The following is a 6,023-nucleotide window of genomic DNA, read 5'->3' on the forward strand; positions in this document are numbered from 1 at the left end:
AATGAGATAAGATAAAACAACATAAGATACAATAAGATAAGATAAAAAAACAACAACATATAATACTCATTATACCAATGGTCTTGTATAACGTGCTTAAAGATGAACATTCACTCAGTTAGTAAGGATCATTTTGTGTGGAAAGTCTCTAACTCCAAAAAACAGGTACAGATTGTGCAGGTATATTGGCATGAAAAAGAAAATGTAATTAACTTTTATTATACACCAAAATCTTACAGACAGCAGACAATGTGAGCACATCACAAAGTCTCTTGGGAAATTGGAAGAAAGAAGTCGTTTTCACATCAGTCCCACTGCTGAACTGCACCTTTTAAGCTCTTCTTCATTTGCAGAAAGCAGCCTGTACCAGTCACTGATTACATAATTAGCTGCTGCCTTTAGTAAATCACATGCTAATTACACTCAGATTGCAACTACAGAAAGAATAAATGCTCTCTGGCACCGAGTCTTTGCACATCCATCAGTCAACTCATCTGTCCATCAGTCAGCATGATCGATTCACCAAAGCCCATAACACGAGTTAGTGCGCTGCCTCATTGCCTCAGTATGCTTTATCGGTTGGATGGTTTCATTGAACGTCAGACAAAATAGTTATATAGTTATTCCTCCTGCAGCTTGACACTCTGAAGCGCAGCCAAGAAGACAGGAGTCTGTACGCTTGTGTAAGACGTGTGGAAGATGCAAGGCGATTTTTTTCAGTCAGTCTGGATGTGTTCTTATGAGACTCTACCCAGCAACTGGGTAGCAGAACTTCATTATAGTGGTCCACACAGAGTATCCTGACTGCAGAATGCTATGGTGCAGAATATTGTATACATTTTTTTCACCTTTTAGTCTTTTGCAACTTTTAAAATCTTGGTCCACATGCTCAAATACAAAATAAGTTTCATATTTCAGTTTCATTTTGAAGGCGCCATGTCTTTAGAGACAACCTGTCATGGCAAATTGGTGTGCTAACATATGTAAACAAAGAACCGAATGACAAATGAACACTAACATCTAAATGTATCTTATTTTTATTATAGATTTCTATAAATATATTACTATATAACTCTGTTTTAAGTTGAAAACAGGCTCCTATGTGTCTTGAGTAGCTTAGATTCTCGTCATTATGTTCAGCCCAGGTTTGTTTGTTTGTTTATCTTTGGTTAGTAGTGAGTCATAAAAGTCATAAAATGCTTCACACATAATATGATACAGTTGAACTGAAAGAAATCAGTTTTGAATTTCCAAATCATCATTAATAAAACCTGAATGTCAATGTGACACACAGAAGCAACATCCACATATTGCACCATTCTCACCATTCAATTTCACTAAATTTTAGTGCACAATATGCATTACAGTACACGATTACATGAATGAAGATTACTCATTTGTGTTATGATATTCAATGCAGTTCCTGTCATTTCTGTCAACATTTGCTTGACATAATCTACCATACCATGTAAATTTGTTACAAGTGAACACATTTTGTCATGTAAAACATATTTTTGCATTATACCTACACTGTAGATGGAGCTACAGCAGCATGATAAATGTCAATGGCTATAAGTGATCCTGACACAGGTTATACTGCTCATCATAGTAACACTAGGGGTTATGTATTCATCATCATCTTTCTAACTAGGTGGATTCTTATAATCAAACACATTTAAAGAAAAGCTTTTGTTTCATCTTTGAACATGAATTAAAATAGTTGCTGTCTTATCACGAGACCCCATCACAGTGCTGGCCACAAAAGGAGCAATTATCTCACTAGTGGTAAAACGTTTGTTTTAATGTCATCAGCAGTACATGACAGATTTAAATACATTAGTGTTCCTTTCTAACCCATATAAATGTGCCAAGTGTCCCACAATGAAGGGCGCACAGTTTGTTTAATAAGTCCTCCATTCCAGCCAAGATGTGGGAATAGTGGTAATGAGAGATCCGTTATCTCGGTTGGCCATTAGCCTTAGTGTGTGAAGTCATTAAAGGAGGTAATTAACTCCTATTGTACTAGAGATGGGTCATTATCAAACAAGTCAAAGACGCGTGTAGCATCAACGTGATTTTCCCGCTCATGATGGTGACCTACATGGGGTGAGAAGTTAAACCCACTTTGTTGTGAGGCTGTGAGAAAGCGATGATGCAGTGTTTACAGCAAAGTGTTTGGCTGCGATCACAAAGGAGTTATGTTTTTATGATCACCTACCGAATGCAGATGAAGCACATTGTTTCCTCCCTTCATGTGCAGACGCAGCATTATGAAGACATTTATCACTTTACAAAAGTGTTTGTACTGAGAAAAATTGTCCCTTTGTGAGCCACAGATATGGGAAACAATAAAACGCCGGTCCAGAACTCACGCATGTGTGCATTTATTCATATCAGTGTAGCTTAAAGATACTCCTTTTTTCTTTCCGTCCCCAAAGAACAAAGTTGTTATTTCCTTTTTGTTCCTGTACTGGCCTGTCTGACATGGTTTACATTTTAGAACAAGAGGCTCGCTGGGATGCCACATATTTACATAAATAAACGAGATTCTTCCATATGTGGGAAATTTGAGACTTTGCTGTGTTACAGTAAATCATAAGACCGATCTATTTGTTTGTTTCCGTTGTATCTAGATAATAAATCATTGATAGCCCCATAGAAATCCTCCTGCTGCGAGAATGTAATCAAACCCCGAACATCCTGGCAGATGAGCTGAGGCTGAGTATTTGTACAACAAGCAAGCCACTCCGTGTCAAACAGCTCCCTGAAGCCACATCGAGCAAGAGACGTAGTCAGATGGTGAGTCAGTCTGCTGTCGCAAACTGCGTTTCCCAAGGTCCTCTTTGTCTGATTTATGTCCAAATTCTCAGTCCCTTCAATAATAGCAAAAATTGAAGAGCTGACAAATGCATGCCAAACTAATTTGTTTTTGCATGAGGTTGACGTGTGACAGGGAAAATGGACTGGGATTATGACAAACAGTAAATCCAGGCTCAACTTTGCTTGTTTAGATGGACAAAATCAGGATTACTCCTTTGATTTACTTGATTTTAATGTATTGCATTTAGCATTAAGTTTAGGACAAAAAGAGGCATGGCCATGCTCCTGAACTTACAGTCTGTGTAAAGTAAGAATAAATGTGTTCTGAGCTTGTCAGACCAAAGAAGAAAAGCGTTATTAACCACCCAGCAAAATTTGAATGACTAAATATATCAACATGTTTGTGTCCGATGAATGTGCTGACTCGTGGGAGCAGTCAAGCAATTTTAAAGCAACTAAAACGTGTCAGATGAGTTCAGAAAATGACATGACCAACTTTGAAACACTCCGAGTGAGATGAATTCATCTCTATCTCTCTTCTAGGGGTACAGGGGTATACTCGGGATGGCCTCAGTGTGTCATCGAGCCACCCTTTGGGCCCGCCCAAAAAATCCTGGACTGAAAACTGGTGAAAAACTGTTTTAACCTCTAACTCCACATTTCAGTAATATATCGTTCATATCCTTCACATGTATTTAGCAGCTATTTTCCAACAGCATAGTCTGGTGACTTGTTTACAACCTATTTGGTTGCTTGACTGCCTCTCAGACATTGTTGTGATGTTGCTGTGTTAACCAGAACTCAGTAACTTCTTGGGTGAGTACAATAAAATCATGACTGATAGAAATGATGGAAATCTACAAATATGAGACCCAAACTGTTTGCTTTTTACAGTGTACTGCATCTCTGTAATGAAATGATGAATTTATTTGCACCTTTTTTATAATGCATCTGTTTTTACACAGGAAATCCCTTGTGGCGATGCTTCATTCTGGAAGCATTAGTCATGTTCATGTTTGATACTATTGATACTACTGATGCTAATACACATTAGCAATACAAACAGACAGGACTGAACTCTAATTCACCTCTGTTCTGAAATGAAGATCTGCTGATTTTATTCTTGAAGACACCTTTCAGGGCCTCTCTCGCAAAATGACTTGTTTCCGTGGCAGCAGAAGACAATATTTTATTTGTGTGATTCTGGCCTTGAACTCAGATTTGTCCTTTCCCATAAAACAGTCAGTCTACCAAGGTGAGCGTCTATGTTTACTCTACAGTACTGGCCCAAACCAATTTGGCGCCCTAGGCAAGATTTAAGGTGGTGCCCCCCTTGCATTGCAGCACTGACAATTTACATACAAACACACAAGAAACTGAATAGCTTTGCCTTTGACATTTTATTTTATTTTTACAAGTTGACCAATCAAAATAGTAAACACGTAGATAATAAAATAAAAAAAATAAAAACTGTAAACAAGAGGTGGAGGCGACAGGAGGATCGCTTGATGGCACGGGCTGGCTCTGTTACTGTACACCCATGCGTTTACACATTCTTGCAGTGCCTATGTGTGTGTGTGTTTATTTTGCGGCAAATATTGTATTTATTTTCATTTTCTCTGCATGGTATCTCAGTTAGTAACATATGAAGCATTATTATTCTTGTTTCTTGATAAATTTAAAGACATTTGTGGCCATAAATCCTTGGCTTGGATATCCTCGTTGGCAGCTCCTATAAAAGTCCTCATCTTCGACAGATTGACAGTAAATTCCTCCAGACAAACAATTCCCAAGTGCCACCATATCTGACTATAACTGCATGCATTTGCATGTAGAATATGTGTGCTGCAGTAGTTCATCATGTCTTGATAGCTTTTCTCAGTTGATTGACTGGTCATATGGGTAGATTTACATGTCTGATCTTCGCGTTGATGGATTTTTGAGACCATACAGTCTGAGTATGGTTACCTCTGGCTCTGGTTTTTACTGGTGTCTGGTTGCTCTAACAGATTTGGTGTGGTGTTTATAGATTTACCCTTGCATCAGCTGGGTATGCAGATGGGGAGGATTGACCTGCTGCGACCTTGGAAGAGTGCCCTGGTGGAGGACGACGGCGACCTCGGGATGGGCAGGACATGCTGCAATGCAGCAGAGCAGATCAGTGGCGCTGCATGCTCTCACTCACACTAAACACACACACACACACACACACACACACACACATAGACACAAACACATAATAAACTGCAGCTCACCAGCACACTTTTCTCACGCACACACAAACACACTCACTGTACATAAATACCATTAAACTGGAGAACCTGCACAGATGCACACAAATCAATAAACACACACACACACACACACACACACACACACTCTCTCTCTCTCTCTGTCTCTTGCTTTCTCTCTCTCTCTCTCTTTGTCTTCCTGGATAAGCAAGCAGGGGTGTGTCTTAATCAACCTGTCGCTGGATGGCTGGCTGGCTGATATGGACACACCACCCACATGACTCTGCACATTGAACAGCACATGCTCGCACACAATTACTTCCACACCTCTTCATAAATGGACACAGAAGAAGCATGTTTCTAGATGAACACACACACACACACACACACACACACACACACACAGACAACAAAGATGTGGAAGTAACACATATATAGTCCCAAAGCGTAGAGCTTAACATCCTGACAATATATCGTGTAAGCACTGCGTTTGGATTAAATTGTCAAAACACACACACTAGACACACACATCACAGTACATTTATAGTGCTCTATACACAGAATTATACACACTAAAAATAAAAAAGTGACTCCAACATTTTCCTGTATTCCTCTCCCTTATTACTGTACGTAAGTTGCAACAACAGCACTAAAAATAATAACTATCCTTTCTCTCTGCATCTAAGCAACGTCCTTCTTATCATACACACAGATAAACAGTCATTAATGCATTTTTTTCCCTTTGCACTGCAACAACAGTTACAGTTACAGCTTTACTCATAAGGCGATCACTCAGTTCCATCAGCTACTAGATCCCCCAGATGCCCCAGGAGGGCATCCCATAGGAGGACAATATATAACATCAGTGCCAAGGCATTTTATTTAAATACCAGCACAGAACAGACACTCATTAAAGAGATTTTCTGGGACAAATAAGTAAACCCCTAATCACTCTGAGCAATCAGATCAAAC

This window comes from Larimichthys crocea, chromosome X (genome assembly GCF_000972845.2).
Source record: "Larimichthys crocea isolate SSNF chromosome X, L_crocea_2.0, whole genome shotgun sequence".
Taxonomy (NCBI): domain Eukaryota; kingdom Metazoa; phylum Chordata; class Actinopteri; family Sciaenidae; genus Larimichthys; species Larimichthys crocea.